Below are 15,274 nucleotides of genomic sequence, written 5' to 3' on the forward strand. Positions count from 1 at the left end.
AGGGTCTCGGGTTCGATTCCAGCCCAGGGAATGTACCTTGGTTGCAGGTGCAATCCCCGGTCCCTGTCTGGGCACATACGGGACGCAACCAATCGATGTGTCTCTCTCACATCAATGTTTCTCTCTCTCTCTCTCTCTCTTTCTTTCCCTTCCACTCTCTCTGAAAAGCAATGGGGGAAAAATATCCTCAGGTGAGAATTAAAAATAATAATAAAATAAAAAACTAAAGCTGGAGAATCTTACAAATAAATCATCATTATTCCACGGGCTTTAATTAAGCTGGCACACATAAACTTCAGTAAGTTCAGGATGCAGGGAGCCTGGTTAAGTGTTTTAGGGACTAGTTCAATGCCTTCGAAATGCCAACCTGGGGGGAGAGTGGGGCTCCCAAAGATTGGGATGCAAAGGCAATTTTGCAATTATGTTTTCCTTCTGTTAGGTAATGTTCACCCATTACAGTAATTATAAGGCTTCAGGGAAGACCTACCTTCCCCCAAGTCCATTTCCTCTGCCATTCTGATCAGAGCATACATTGTTTATTACCCCCTTCGTTCACCAGCCCCCAAATATCATTACAATGTCTGTGCCATGATATACGTATGGTTGTTACCCTTTTAATGGATAAAAAAAGATTTAAGTACTTCATTCTGTTGCATTTTGACAGCTGTTAGCTATCATTTTTCCATTCACCTGCATTTAGCAATCCCATAAAGGAAGGCAATCTCAGAAGGAGCAGGCGCCCAGCACTGCGAGGTGATCATTCTGTATCATTCTGGCCTATAAATACCTGACACGCTTTTGCTGAGTCAGCAGTCTGTGACGAGTGGCAGCCGTGCCCTTTTATCTGTGTGAGTGTCTCACGCAATTGGACCACCAGCCCCTGCAGTGAAAATCCATAGTATCGATCAGGCCATTTCTCCACTGTAATTCTTTTGTAGGAAATCCCTGATGACAAATTTTATCTGCACCACTTTTTGATCGCTGGTTTGATGTAAAGGATCTCCAAGGGCAGAGTTAAGCGCTGGGCCGTTCCACGTTATCAAGCAGCCGTTTTATTTACTGAAACTACAATTGTGGTCACACGCGCACACAAAAAAAGAAAGAGAGACAGAGAGTGCGGGGAGAAAAAAAAATGGAGCCAAATAATATTTCAAAGGGAACAGAAGGCCAAGGGAGGGTGGGCTCCAGCACAGGTTCTAGAAGGCTGGTCCACACTGGCAACCCCATCAACAGTGGGGACGGTGTTCGGGTAACGATGCTGAGATGCTGTGGGGCTGTATATTGAAACCGAGTTGGTCTGTTTCGTCCCAGGCTACCCCTCGCCTTCTCCCCGGACCTGTGAAGCTTCTTGGCTCTGTGTCCTCAATATGTTAGGAGGATCTCTTTATCTGATGGTGTTCGGCAGAGATTAGGAGCAGATACCAATCCAAGACCCAGGTGACCTGCTGTAAAAGATCCAAACCCCGAGGAAAGCAGGGAAAGGTTACATAAGAGCCTATGGCCTCACAGAATTGCTGGTCCTGCTATTTCTGGGCACGAGTACAACATGGAAAGAAAAGTAAATGTCCCTCGGGAGGCTCCATACGCTGACACTTCCCCAGCGACAGGCTCAAGAGGAGCCCTACTAACCGCCAGGTGTCTGGGTGGGTAGGAAAAGCTCTTCTCCGGGACCGTTCAGGGGAGCACAAGCTCACACCCGCTGCAGCCGGGTTTGGCAGCTGGGCACCGTGAAACTCTCCGTTGTGAGAGCTGCCTCGCACCTTGTAGGCTGCTTGGCAGCGTCCCTGGCTTCTGCCCACTGGGTGCCAGCTGTGTGTTCTCCCCAGTTGTGACAGCTAAAAATGTCCCCAGACATTGCTAAATGTCCCCTAGGGAAGGGAGGGCAAAACAGCCCCAGTTAAGAAGCAGTGGTCTATTGGGCCTTGTGGGGGTCAGGGAGTGGGGGTGAATGGAGAGAGAGGTGTCTAAAAAGCGGGAGATGCCTTGACATTGCAATGGAGCTGGGCACAAACAGAAGTGAAACACATAATCGCCCTCAACCCAATAACGACTAAACTGGTTTTTCCCTTTCAGGAATTGCAAACTGGATCCTCTTAACCCGAATTCTGCCCACAGAAGAGTTTAATCTGGCCAACAACTTCCATAATTGAATTGGAGCACGTCGGGTGGCACCTAAACTCTGCAGCTCTGGGCACACCCCCTCACCTGCCCGTGACCTTAAACCCGACTCTCACGGTGAAGTTACTGCCGGGCCCCTGAGGCATCGGAGCCCTAATTCATCCTCGCGGTGATATTTCTAGGACGGTGGCTCTCAACCGGGGATGAATCTGCCTCCCAGGAGACACTCAGCAATGTGTGGACACAGCTTTGGCTGTCTCCGCTGGGGTGGGAGGGGAGGGACATGCTACTGGCATCTAGCAGGTGGAGATCAGGATGCTGCTAAAGATCCTACCATGTGCAGGACAGCCCTGCACCACAAAGAAGCATTCAACCCCAAGTGCTGGGAGCGCCAAGGCTGAGACACCCCTCCGAGCTCCGAGCTCACCCTTTCCTGCTCAGGCTGGCGTGTCTGCGTGGGAGAGAAGCCAGAGGGGATCTCGGTCTGTGTGCAGAGCCGTGTCCCACAGGTATCTACCTACCTGTCCCTCGTCAGGCAGAGGCATGAGCGGTTCTTTACTGAAACACTCCTGCCCCCTTGGCAGGGCCTCTGAACCCGATGCAAGGAAAGCGTCACCATCCTTCATGCCTGGTCCTCAAGGACGGCTGCTGTTGCCACTGGGACGTTCTCAGGCCTGACTCTCTATCTGAAATCACTCCAGCAGCAGCGAGAGGACACCAACGAGGTCGCGGCTGCTCGGGATTCGTGTCCCCTCACCCACGCGCAGCGCTTCCTTGCTCAGGGCGCTCGCCCAGCGGTGCTGAGACGGCCTCAGACGACTCGAGTCCTCGCACCGGCCCCAAGGCCCGAGGAGAGCTTATTAGACAGCTGGAAACAGCACTTCAGCGGCCACACACAAGTGCTGCTTGTCAAATATTACCTCTGCTTGGAACTTTCTCTCTCATCCTGGGGTCCTCCGTGCTGATGCCTACAGAGGTTGGCCGGGGACCCTGGACCAGTGAAGCTGGAAGCTGTGGGTGGAGGGGGAGCGGGGCCAGATAAAGTACAGGATGCTTCATTAAGTTTCAAATTCAGATAGACAACAAACACATTTTAGTATAAGTATGTCCCATAATTTCAGAAAATTAAAAATAGGGTGTGGTTTTTTTTAGTATAAGTATATCCCAAATATTGCATGGGACATACTTATACTAAAAGGAAAAATTATTCAGTTATCTAAAATTCAAATTTAACCGGGCATCCTGTGTTTTTATTTGCAAACTCTGACAACGGCGGTCTGGGGTAGATGGGAATGAAAGCATTCCATCTACAAAGATTTGCTGGTTTGCAGATTTGGCCAAATGGTACCACTAGCAAAGGCAGGATTGCCAGATCTTCTGATTTTTGTAGGAAAATCTTTTTTTTTTTAATTTTTTTAAGTAAAATCTACTGATTTTTGCAATGCTGGCAACTAAATTTTTTAAAAATCTAACAGTTCCCCGTAGAAGGAGGCAAGCAGGCCTGCGGGCTGCCTTCAGCTTAGGGGCGGAGGCGAACATGGGCAGAAGGAGAAGGAACATTACGTGGGTCTTTGTTAGAAGCCGGGCTCTGTTGCAAGGGGCCCAGGCACAGCTCACGAAGTCCTCGCATCGGCGGGGAGGCAAGAACAAGTTTCATCCCCTCCATGGAAGGCAGCAGGAAAGAGGCTCGGGCGGCCTAAGTATTTCGGCAAAGTTCATGGAATGAGTGTCCCAGTTGGGGTTTAAAGCCCAGCACCCATGTTCATACCCATCACACTGCATCATCTTTCATAGCTTCCCAGAAGGCATCATCATCATAACAAATAACAAAGGTGGTTCTGAGTACCTCCTTCCAGACACAGATGATGTCTGCTCAGGCCAGACAGGACCAGTCACAGCACCGTGTAGGGTCAGAGCGGAGCCTAAAGCTAAAGAAAACCAGTAATACTGACCCTGCCTTTATTTAAAATGGTGCTATTTTGTTCATTATGGATTTGGATTTTTGGCATTAATTACATCTTTTCTAAATATTGTACTAAAATATTGTTTTATCTCAAAAACTAAGCTTTTGGGTCACCCCCTTAAATTTTGCATGCAAGGCCAGTGTCTCACTTGCCTCACCCATCCCTTTTACAGAATAACATTTCTACATTTCTTGATAACTTCTCAGATTTTTTTTAAGTTTTATAGGGGAAAAGGTCTCATACTCAAGGGTGTTTATTATGTCTTTATTCAAAACTGTCAAAAACTAGCAATAAATAAAATGTTCAACAGACGGGAGTTGGTTTTATAAATCAGTGTACCTGTGCAAAGGAACAGTGTGCACCACTAGAGGGATGCTTACAAAGAGGTTTTGAAATGATGCTTAAGTAATAATGTAAAATGAAGAAGAAAAAAAGAGAGAAAATAAATTTATTCTTGCAGAACGATCTCAACTATACTTTTAAAAATAGAAAGAAAAAGAACAATCTGGGGGGAAATGCAACAAAAGATAAGAGCAGCTTTCCCTGAGGTAGACTCCAGGTGATTATTTTTTATTCTTAACGGTAGTGAGATGCTCTAAAAAAATCAAATATGGGTTTTGGAATCAGACAACTCTATTTCCAATATACACTTTAAGCAGGTCACTTAACTTCTTCTTGCTTAAAACTAGCTTCCTCAAAGATCTGCCATGAGTCATTAGGATTATGTATATGTGTGTGTGTGCGTAATATCTACACATACACACACATATTCATTTGCACATTACTGACTCAAAGGGATGATGATAGGTTATCAAACATTATTTATGCTTTTTCAGTAGTTACCAAACATTGGTAAGAAACAAATGTAACTATTATAATCAGAAGAAAATAAATCCTTTGCCATCCCTAGGACTAAGGAATTGCAAAATCAATTTTCTACACAGACCAGGAAAGTAATACAAGTAAGTGAAATGAGCTTTGTGTCCTGCAACTAGAAGTGAGGAGACTATGGGGCACCAGGGAACCCCTGTCCTAAGGAGGGTGCCTTCTCCTCAGCCCTGGGGGATACGAACTCAGTGTTATCACGTCCTTCCTCTGATTTAAAAAAAAAAAAAGTCTTGATTATCTGTCTCATATGTAAAATGCTGGCAGCTCATTCAAATTTTAAAAAATAATAATATTTGGAAGATCAAAGCAAACATGTTTATGACTCCAGGTTTCTCAGCCTCAGGAATACTGCCATTTGGGGCTGGATAATTCTCTATTATGGGGGCCTGACTCTCCCCACAGATTGCGATGACCAAAATTGTCTCCAGCCATTTCCAAGTGTTATAGGAGGTAAGACACACACACACACACACACACACACACACACACACACACACACACACCCGTTGAGACCAGTGCTGTAGCTGAACCTGGCCATGGGCCACCTGTTGCAAATGGAAAATCATTAGTCTCCACATGGCCTTCATTTCTCAATATCTGCCTCCACTCCAGCCTTTATTTTTAAAAAATCTATTTTGCCTTGTTTGGTTTTCAGTTCCATTTTGAAGAGGAAGAAAATAAGAACAGGATGGAACAAAAAGTCAAAAAAAAAAAGAACAGAAAAGGTTGGAAGACATGAAGAACTAAGTGACCATGGAAAATGGTGATTCACAAGGGAAATGAGAAACGGGGGATGTTAAACACCCAAATCTCAACATAGAGGACCCAAATGACCAGAAGAAGAAAACCACCCTAGAAAAGTAAACTTTTTTTAGTATTTAAAGTAACTCCCAGGCCCTCGCACACATTCTTCATATAGGGATTCATAACTAATAACATTGGGGACACTGGTTACGCTTTCATGAGGTTTCAGACAAGCGCTCTGGATCATTCTCTGTCCCTCCTCTGTATCAATCGCAAATTCATGTCTGCGCTCAGAATGTCCTTGCCTTGCTGGGGAGTGCTCGTAATGTGTATGTGACACCAGTGTTGCTCTCATATTGAAATACGCCGTTTTCTGCACTCTGCTTCCAACACCGCATCCAGACAAACAACTGTATTTTAATTTAATACGTTGGTCCAATGGTCAGCTAACATCAAGCAGCTTGCCCCCTCTTTCTGGACTCTGAACTTGCCTTAGAACCTAAGCTGTCGAGTCCTCGCCAGGAAAGCTGAATTCTCTGAAGGTGGAATTCAGTCCTGTTTGTCAGCGTTAGAAGCAGAAATCCCACTAGGCAAAAAACCGAGGCATTCTAACGCGGGGGTAAATATTTTGATATGTTAAGTGAGGTGTGTTTAATTCCTGGTAATTTATTTCAACCCCTTGGCTCTGCTCCATTCAAAATTTGTTCTTTTTATAAGTGAAAAGATTTCCATATCTTGTCATATCTTGAGATGTGCATAGAGAATGGCAGATCCCGCCTCAGTGAGGTTTATCATAAAGGATCTGAAGGACAAAGGTGTTACAGTCTCAGGTTTTGAGCTTTAAAGTCAAGGTCCAGGGAAAAATAAAATTTAGAGAAAAGTTATAAAGGGACATATGATTAGGTAGAGCAAGATTTTCCCACCCAGTTAGAGTCTGGGGAGAAAGAGCCAAAGCAAGTAGATTTAGATGCTGGTGGAACTGCCAGTCCCTAGAAAGGGTTCCCAAATCCAAGAATAGACCCCAAATGAAGGGAAATGATAGAAATTGCAGAAAATTATGAGGGCTCTAAAGGAGAGGGTGCTGGGGTTTGCTCCTGGGTGAAACTTAAAGAGGTGGCAAGCTTTGGGGAGACTTTCTCAGTTCATTTGGTTGATAGCAATGCAGTGGAATCAGCCAAGGGAAGTTCCAGCATGCGTGTTTCTGTCAGTGTTCCCAGAAGGTTGGGGGGGGGGGTTCCTCTGTATGGCCAGGAATGGTGCAAATGAGGCCAACAGAGTGAGTAGATAAATCAGCCATCTGGCTGAGGACAAGCAGAATGCAGGAGCAATATGTGTGGACTGTACAGGCAGAAACCAAGCAGCAATATTAGGTATTTCATCCACTGACAGCCTGGATAGGTGATGGAGATTGGCCCATGTGTTGTCCCCATTCCATTCCCACCGTCCACTGACTCTGTAGTCCTGCTTTAGTCCCTTTAGAACATACATGCATTTCCAGGGTGTCATGGCCTGAATAATGTCCCCTCAAACTCATATGTTTAAGTCCTAACCCCCAGTTCCTCAAAATGTGACTATATTTGGAGATAGGGTCTTTAAAGTAATGATTAAGTTTAAAATGAGGCTATTGGGGTGGGACCTCATCCAATGTGACTGGCGTCTTTATAAGAAAAGGAATTTTGGACACACAGATAGACACTGGGGACATGCACACATGTAAAAAAGACCATGAGGATACAGCAAAAGGCAGCCATCTGCAAGCCAAGAAGAGAGACCTCAGAAAAAACTAAACCTGCCAACATCTTGATCTTGGATTTCCAGCTTCCAGAACTGCAATAAATTAATTTCTGTGCTTTAAGTCCCCAAGTCTGTGGTATTTTGTTATGGCAGCCTTAGCAAACTAATTCACTGGGAAAAAGAGTTTGAAGCAAGAAAGACCCTTAACTGACAGAAAATTCCCTATATCCTTCAGGATAAAGCCAGGCTATGTTGTAAAAACAAATGATCCCAAACTTTAATGACCAGAAACAAAGGTTTAATTTTTGCTCATGAAAAGCCAACTACAGGTCCAGGCAACTCTTTGGGGCAACTGACCTCCACACAGCACAACAGCATTCAAGGCTACCTCAATTTTGCAGCATTTATGTATCAATGTTTCTCCATAATTGAGGGAAGAAGAAAAGAGAACTTGGACAATTGCTTACCAACTCCTAAATGCTCACCTTTTATTGGCCAAAACCAGTCCTGTGGTCACACTTGCCTTCAAGAAGGTGAGGAGGTGCCATCCTCCTGGGCACTCAGAAGGAGAGAAGAGCTAGAAGTAGAAGTAACATCTCCCATAAATATACAAACCTAGATTACCTGGAACCAACTGAAAATTTAATAACTAATTTTCTACCTCATGATGAAATGGGGCTCAGAAGAAGAAACAAACGCAGACAAGGGAAAATAAAGTTACATTCCCTTCACACTTGAATTAGCCATCAGTGATTTTGAGATTGCTGACACAAGTTTAAAAGCAGGACAGTTAGACATGCAGGACTGCACAACTTCCATCTCATATCAGTTATCTGTTACCACAATAATTCTGTATAACAAACAACCACAACACTCAGTGGCTTAAAGCAATACCCTGGCTTGTTCTCATGGTTGTAGCAGGGCTCTGAGAAGTTGAGAGAAAGAGGAGATAGAGATAGGGACAAAGAGAGAGAGAGAAAGAGAGAGAGATGGAGATGGAGATGAGATGGAGATGATGATGGAGATGGAGATGGAGATGGAGATGATGGAGATGGAGATGGAGATGGAGATAGATGGAGATGATGGAAATGGAGATGGAGATGGAGATGGAGATAGATGGAGATGATGGAGATGGAGATGGAGGGAGAGAGATGGAGATGGAGATGGAGATGGAGATGGAGATGGAGATGGAGATGGAGATGGAGATGGAGATGGAGATGGAGATGGAGATGAGATGGAGATGGAGATGGAGATGATGGAGATGGAGATGGAGATGGAGATAGATGGAGATGATGGAAATGGAGATGGAGATGGAGATGGAGATAGATGGAGATGATGGAGATGGAGATGGAGGGAGAGAGATGGAGATGGAGATGATGGAGATGATGGAGATGGAGATGGAGGGAGAGAGATGGAGATGGAGATGGAGATGGAGATGGAGATGAGATGGAGATGGAGATGAGATGGAGATGGAGATGGAGATGGAGATGGAGATGGAGATGATGGAGATGGAGATGGAGATGGAGATAGATGGAGATGATGGAAATGGAGATGGAGATGGAGATGGAGATAGATGGAGATGATGGAGATGGAGATGGAGGGAGAGAGATGGAGATGATGGAGATGGAGATGGAGATGGAGATGGAGATGGAGATGGAGATGGAGATGGAGATGGAGGGAGAGAGATGGAGATGGAGATGATGGAGATGGAGATGGAGATGGAGATAGATGGAGATGATGGAGATGGAGATGATGGAGATGAAGATGGAAATGGAGATGGAGGGAGAGAGATGGAGATGGAGATGATGATGGAGATGGAGATGGAGGGAGAGAGATGGAGATGGAGATGGAGATGGAGATGGAGATGGAGATGGAGATGGAGATGGAGATGGAGATGGAGATGGAGATGGAGATGGAGATGGAGATGGAGATGGAGATGGAGATGGAGATGGAGATGGAGATGGAGGGAGAGAGATGGAGATGGAGATGGAGATGGAGATGGAGATGGAGATGGAGATGGAGATGGAGATGGAGATGGAGATGGAGGGAGAGAGATGGAGATGGAGATAGATGGAGATGATGGAGATGGAGATGGAGATGGAGATGGAGATGGAGATGGAGATGGAGATGGAGATGGAGATGGAGATGGAGATGGAGATGGAGATGGAGATGGAGATGGAGGGAGAGAGATGGAGGGAGAGAGTGGGAACTGAGTGGTTTGGAAATAACACCCCTTCATTTCTACCATATTCTATTGGCCAAAGCAAGACACGAGGGCAGCAAATATTCAAGGGTTGAAGACATAGACTTTACCTCCTAAAAGAAGGAGCTTGCAAAAGGTATGAATACAAATAGGGATGCAGAATTGAGGTCATTTTCCACAGACATGGAAAGAGACATAATCCAAAGTCCAATAGCTCTCAAAACTTTAGCAAGCATCAGAATCCCCTGGAGCACATGTTAAAACACAGACTGTTGTGGGGCATCCCAGAGTTCCAACTCAGTGGTCTGCAGTGGGACCCAAGAATCTGCATTTCTAGTTAGATCCAGGTGAAGTTAATGCTAATGTAGTTGGTCAGGGAATGACACTTTGAGAATCACTACAATAATAGCCTCACTTGCAAAATAGGAAAACCTGAAGACATAAAAGAGTCACCTGGGTCACATGTCATGTTTGGGCGGAGGCTAGAAATAGACCCTACCTCTCTAGCCTGGGCTTTCTTTCCATGACACCTTGCTCAACTCTAGGAGTCATTGCCTTGCCTTTGATCACCTCTGCCTTGAATACTGTCATTATTTTTACTATCATCATTAGTAATGATTAAGAATTTTGAGGCATGACAAGGTGTTGAACATTCTGCCCAGGGCGTATTAAAAGCTCTGGGCCCTGTCTGAGAGGCATAGTCTCAATCACAGCCAGACATGCAATACTCTGGCTGAGAAACCCCCTAATATGACTCTGAAATTAAGCAGTCCCTGTCAACTAAGCCATTAATCTACGTAAGAGGTCAAATATGTCCCTATGAATCACACGTAAGATCAGTGTTCCCAGGTGAGAGCAAAGCAAGTCCATCTATATAGTCCCCAATCTAGACGGATGGTTTTCATTAGGCCTCTCGGCCACCACAAGGGACAATGTCTATAACGGTGACATGAAATCCATTTTTCTATGTAACCATGCTACATAGCAGATTCTCCTAATTATTCCCTTTACCTATATACCTTGTTCTTGAACCAGAGGCCCTTATGGAACCTTCACTGAGTTGCTTTAATATCATGCCCTTGGCTTTTCCTGAATGATGCTACAAGGTACTACATGAAAATCACCACCCTATTTGTAATTCATCTAGCCCTCCATGACCTTAGGCGAGATGACATTCCAAATTCCGATTTACAAAATGCTTTGCATCCCCTGAGAATCAGCAATACTTCGGATTTTCTTGGTAATGAGTATTATGAAACCAATTTTGCTGACCACACCCTTTCTTCTTTGGCTACCAGGAAGCTCAGAGCCAAATTTAAAGCTCAGTTTTAGTTGTACTTGGTGATATGCTTACTAAATTCTTTATATATATATATTCTTGAGTTTTTTTATTTTACTTCCTATTTTCTCTGATCCTAAATTTCTCTTACTTTTATTACTTCATTTTGTTTACTCCTTTGTGTCTGTGTGTATTACCTCATATTCCTTCTAGGACAAAGCAGGTTATAAATACTATAAACACGTTCTCTGCTTTCCTATGCAGAATCAAACATTGATTAGATACTATCCAACAAACATAAATCGATTAAATTTCTTTAATCAAGTGTGGGAGGAAATGAGACACCTCTGTTTTGGGGAAAGACAAAAACAGATCTTTAAAAACGCCTATTTTCATTCCATAGGACTCGGGAACGTTAGAGAAGCGGGGAGCTAGAAGGGGAAGTGGGCGCTTTGAAGGCCTCTGCGCGGGGGACCCTGACACCGGAGTGCGTCTGCGGCTTCCACCCCCTGCACACTGGCGCTTCCCGAGAGGCGGCCAGCTCACTGGGAAGACAAAATGTTCTGGTGAGAAAGCACCGTGCAAGGTTAGATTACTCACATGCAAGATTTATGATGTGCTTATGAGGTTAATCGGGAACAGATCCAGAGGAAACAGGAAAGAAGTAAGAAAACAAACACCTTTATTCTTGCTTTTTTTAAAAATCCACAGAAGAGTGAGTTTTTTTAACTCATAATGGTACTTTAGGTAATCTTGCATGAAAAAAAAGTGAAAATTTAAGCCCTGGGTACTCTTGTGATGGTTCCCTTCTTGGTGAAAACAGTGACCGCACATCCAGAAGGTGAAGCAGCCGTGCTTTTCTCTAGTCTGAGGATCCTGTGTGCTCCCTGCACTACTCAGCATGCAAACCTTTTAGAGCTATTTCCTCCCAGACCTCACCCCGCCCTTTCCCCGCAGATGGGAGACGATGACAGCCTCGGAGTGACGCAAGCAGCGTGGAGCATGTCTGGGGGATGGAAAGCAGGTGGGGAAGGGGAGAGGCCGTGGCTCCGGCAGCAGAGTGAGTACAAACATGCCCCGGGGTGGTCACAGGCGCGTCTTCCCTGTCATAGTACAGTCCCTGCGGCCCTGACCTGCTCAGTGGCTGCCCAGTCACCCAACATGAAGAGATCAGCTTTCCTTTTCTGGCTTAAAAGTCAATTTTGAAGCACTCCGTTAAGAAATGGGAGAGAGAATCTCGTCTCTCATTAAACATGATAGGAAGGGTTCGAGACATTCTTTTTTCCATTCACCTCATTACGAGAAATGCTGCAGCCAGTGTCACTCAGATACGGACTAAAAGGTCAGTTCTTCCGCCAGGAGGCTTTGTAACAGGTTAGAAAACACGGCAATGACACCACCCAAAGCAAACGGGACCGTCGCTCCCGCCGGTCCACGCCTTCTGTCCCTCTGCTCTAGGCAGTGCCGTTGCATTTCTTGGGACAAATGTTTCTTTTTCTTCTCATTGTTTAGACTTTTTCTGCATTTCATATCGGAAAATGTTAACTCCATCTCGCCCCTAACCCGAGAGATCCAGCCTCATCTGAGCCCCACAGCACTGTGGGCTAATTCCTACCATCTGTCTCCAAGCACATCCCCTCCAGGGAATCTGCTCAGTTCTCCCTTCATCCCCCCTGCAGGCTGCCAGGAGCCGCTTCTCCTGGCCAGCTTGTCCAGAACACTCACCCGAGTGCCAGGATGTTATCTGCACATGTGGAGACAGATGACTGAAAGGGGGTGCGGGTCCTGCTCAGAAGACCCATCCACTCGTTCAATGAATGAATATTTATTGAGTGCTATTTTCTAAGAGTTGAGGACACTTGTAAAGAAGCCATCCGGGAAGCCTGCTCTTGGGAAGCTTACAAGCTGTCGGAGGGACAGGCGCTCAATCATGTATGTGCGGCGCTGCTCTGTTAGCTGTTTGCAGGTGCAAGGAGGGCTTCAAAGGACAACAAAGTCCTGAGGAATGTGTCACAGCAGAGCCTGAGCGCGCTGCAGGATGGGGCTCGGGAAAGCCCCTGGGAGGCAGCCTCGGGCGAGCGGGTGCTGGGCGGTCGGGGAGAAGGGAAAGGTAGTGGGGCGGCCGGTGCAGGGGCCCCAGGCGGCCTGGAGGTGCGGGTTCTAGGACCGCAGGGACCAGCGAGGGCTGAATGGGCCGCTAGACACTGCGCAGAGGCTCCGGATTCGCGAAACACATTTTTTAAAGAGCAAGCGGGAATCACAGAAAGGTCTGATGGCTGATGGGATGGGATTACTGTGTGGAAATCAAATATAGGATTTTAAGAGGCATTTCTAAAGTATTTCCAGGCCTGGATCGGCTGGGCCCCGCTTAGCTTTCTGATCGCATCTCTCCCACCTCGCTCTCTGCGCCCAGTTACTCTCCCTTCACCAAGCCAGGGCCTTCCCACGCGCTGTCCTCTCCCCCCCAGATGGGCACATGGCTTCGTTCACCCCCCTCCATTCATGCTTCTGCTCCACTGACCCCCTTCAAACAGGTCTTCTCTGAGGACCTGATCTAGAGAAACACCCGCTGCCACTTCCTATCTGTCCCCTCTGCTTCCAGAGCCTCGCGCCCCCCGAAACCAGAGTAGACTCCCACTTGCCCGTCAGTGGTGCTCATTCCGCTGGACTCAGCCCCACACGGTGGCTCCTTGCCTGCCTTGCTCACTGTTTCACACCAGGGCCGGAAGTGCTGGCCCCGGGAGGCACCCGACGCAACGGGCTGAGAAATGGGTTAGTAGCCAGGGGGTCAAAGGCAGACGGCATCCAGTCAGGAGGTGATCTGTAGGAACTGAGTTGAAAAATTTTGATTTAAAAAAAACAAAAAAAAAGACTCATACAACAAACTTTACTTCATGGGAAGTACTGGGCTGGGTTCTAGAGATAAAACAAAAAAGGGCAGTAAGATTCCTGTCACGACAGAGTTGGCAACCTAGGAATTTATAATATGATCTAATATGACAGGGTACATGATGTGAAATGATGCAGCAGGAAGGGATAGCTTCCACTCGTTGCATACTTACTAAATACCAGACACCGGGCTCTCTGTTACACGCGTGCACCCCTTTAACGTGGCTCACATATCAGCACTATCTCCATCTTACAGAAGAGGAAACGGAGGCACAGAGCTGAAGACTAAAGGGACACAGCTGGTGGGCGATGGAGAGAGGATTAGGAGTTAAGTTTATACGGCTCCAAAGCCCATGCTGCTAACCCTGACTTCCTCTGGCCGTCCCCTAACAGCCTCGGGAAGGGAGCTGTGACTTGTCCATGTGTGTGTCCCCCGGGGCACAATTCCTGGCAAACAGGCACCCACTGATGTGACGGGTGTATGGACTGACAGTGGAGTTCTGCAGATCATGTCTGCCTGCAGTCACTATAAACCCTTTTAGCTTTCAATGAAAAATAACATGAGTTTACCTGTTCTCTCTCCAATGATAACTAGAGTATCCAGCATTAATCAGGCACTTACCGCCTCAGCACTGGCCAGAGCTAAGGATTTCACATGAATCATCTCATTTTATTTTCCCAAAAACCCCAATCCCAAAGAGTAAGAACTATGACTATATCAGTAAGGATTTTTTTTTTTTTTCCAGATTCAAGGAACTGAACTTTAAACTGAATCCCTTAAAAAACAACAATGACAACTTAAGGGAAGTCTTCAAAATTGACTTTTAAAGAGACCGAAATTATTGGTTCACAAAACTGCAAAGTCCCCACATACAGCTGGCTTCGGGCAGGATGGGTGCAGACCCTCCAACAGCTTGAGAACACTCTGTCCTGAGCAGTCACTTGAGACGAGGGGAGTGGGACTCCTGACTGGTCGGGCCTGGGTGAGCAGGATGTGAACACATCGCAATAACTGGGGAGGAGCAGATGATCCCGGGATGAAGTCACTCCCAGCCAACCACAGGGAGAGGAGGGCAGGGCAGTTCCAGGAGAAAATGGACTTTGTCACCAGCTGAAGGGGACAGAGAGTGTGGGGCAGGTAAAAGCAGCACATGTCCATTCTACAGACTGATCCCACTTCACAGGTGAGTTGCTCGAGGTAACAGGCAGATATGGAAATCCACATGGCCTAAGCCCAGACTGGGTTCCCTTAATCCTGTCCTTACCTGCCTACCCAGGGATCTCTGTGCCCCGCAGGTTGGTGAGAAAGAAAACGCTCCAAAACTGAAAAGCTCAGAGCGTCACCAAATGTTAGAGCTAAAAAGAATCTTTAAGTCACCTGGTTTAAGGTTTTAAAAGATGGTGAAGGCCCAGAGCTGTTAGGTAAACTACTTGAGGACACATAGCGACAGACTT

The sequence above is a fragment of the Miniopterus schreibersii genome (genome assembly GCF_964146895.1).
Source record: "Miniopterus schreibersii genome assembly, chromosome: 10".
In the NCBI taxonomy this organism is placed as follows: Eukaryota; Metazoa; Chordata; class Mammalia; order Chiroptera; family Miniopteridae; genus Miniopterus; species Miniopterus schreibersii.